General features: G+C 33.6%; 1 pseudogene; it reads right to left on the bottom strand.

Annotated features, from left to right (window-relative positions):
- Positions 1-542: 542 nt before the first annotated feature.
- Positions 543-769, bottom strand: LOC114009571 (translation machinery-associated protein 7 pseudogene; annotated as a pseudogene).
- Between the last annotated feature and the right edge of the window lie 1045 nt (positions 770-1814).

Below are 1814 nucleotides of genomic sequence, written 5' to 3'. Positions count from 1 at the left end.
AAATGAGATTTTCCATCCAGAATACACTGTATATTGGCTCAATCAAGCACATCAACATACGTGTTACCATCAACAAATAATTTTCCATTTCTTGTTTCCTGTATATTTTGCTTTTTTCCCCATCCTCGATTCCCTTTCTCTCACCTGAAGTTTACGTACGTCCCATGAGCAAATCCCATGACAGCAAATGAAGTAAGAGCAGTAACACCCAAGCAGGAGGGTATACCTATACTTTATATATTTAAATGATATTTATTGACATTATTTATTGTTTGGGGGTATTGAAGAACTCTCAGAGTTCCAGGAGTATTGGTTATAATCTAGGAGTTGATTATATTGGTTCAACTTGTGAAAGTAAACACATGGTAGTTATGATTTGCACAATTTTCTCTGTAATTTCTATACTTTATTTATTATTATTATTATTATTTAACAAAAGTTTATTCTTAAATGTACAACACGCTCTAAGACAACACTTCATTCTAGCTGTAGCTACTATGGTGGGGAATCCAGATGTTTAAATAAGAAAGGAATCAAGGGTGGTCGCCATGGTCCAGACACAAGGAGCACCTTACTTCTTGCCAGATTTCTTAATTCCACCTGAGCCCAGGGCTCCTTCCCCTCCACCTTTGCTTTTAGCTCCTTGAGCTTCTTCTGCTCCTCTTTTTGCTTCTGCTTCAAAGCTTATCTTCCTCATCCATCTCCTTGGCCTGCTTCTTGGGCTGTTTCAGGGGCTTCTTCTTGCCACCTTCGTGGCCAGACATCGCGCCTGCTGTCCCTCTCCCAGACTCTGCCACTGGAAATCTGTAATTTCTATACTTTAAATTAACTTTTTGAAAAAGAAAAGTAAAATGCCATTCATAGTGAACAGTCTGTAAGTAATGGAATGAAACAACATGGCGATAAAAAGGAAGAATTGAGGAAGAGAACAATGAGACTAGGACACACCAAACAAGTCACATATAGAAACGCAGAAATACACATGTGCACATGCAAAGAAACACACATGAGCACACACATACATATACATAAGACTTACACATATGCATGCACAAACAATCATGGTGTGTACATTTATAATATACTTTTATAGCAGTATACAATATGTAAGAAATATCTAGATTCAGTGGGTTAATGATGGCTATTTATAATTTTGAAATAAATATACTTTGTATGTATAATTTATTACAAACTCATGTAATGTGTGAAGGGAAAAACTACTTTGATATTTTCAATTTATATAACTTTTTTCAGTTAAATGGAGACTGTAGCACTCGGGTTTTGTATTTGAAAGAGATTCAAGACTATTTAGTTTTGATATGTTTTGTACTATATTTCAGATTAATTTATAATTAACCAAGAGAAATGCTATTATAAATTGGGAAATGTCACTAGTTTAGTATTCCTTAAATTGTTAATTCAATGCCAACCCTCTTTTTCTGAGAAGAAATCAAAATTTTCACACTCTATGCTGATACTATTGTATTAACTGCAAATGAAAGAATTGTTTGATAGTTTTCACAAACTCTAGTAACACTATTTCAGGATTGATTAATTTATAGTTTTTTAAAATCGCTTAAAAAAACATGTGTATTCTCTTGGTAAATTTATAAAGTATTTTTAACTTTTAATTTCCTTGAAGATGATTTGGTGTCCCACAACAACTGTGTTTTGGTTTGTATAATAGGAAACATGTTCATTTTGGTTTATATGATAGGTTCAATTTTCCTTGGTTGAAAAAGTAAGGGCTTTTTAGCTGTGTGGATTTTAAGCTGTGACACTTTAAGCAAGTTACTTAATCTCTGTCAGCCTTT

This window comes from Tupaia chinensis, unplaced genomic scaffold (assembly GCF_000334495.1).
Source record: "Tupaia chinensis unplaced genomic scaffold, TupChi_1.0 Scaffold000052_1, whole genome shotgun sequence".
NCBI lineage: Eukaryota > Metazoa > Chordata > Mammalia > Scandentia > Tupaiidae > Tupaia > Tupaia belangeri.
Note: the sequence above shows the minus strand (reverse complement) of the source record. Positions and strands in the feature narration are given on the sequence as shown.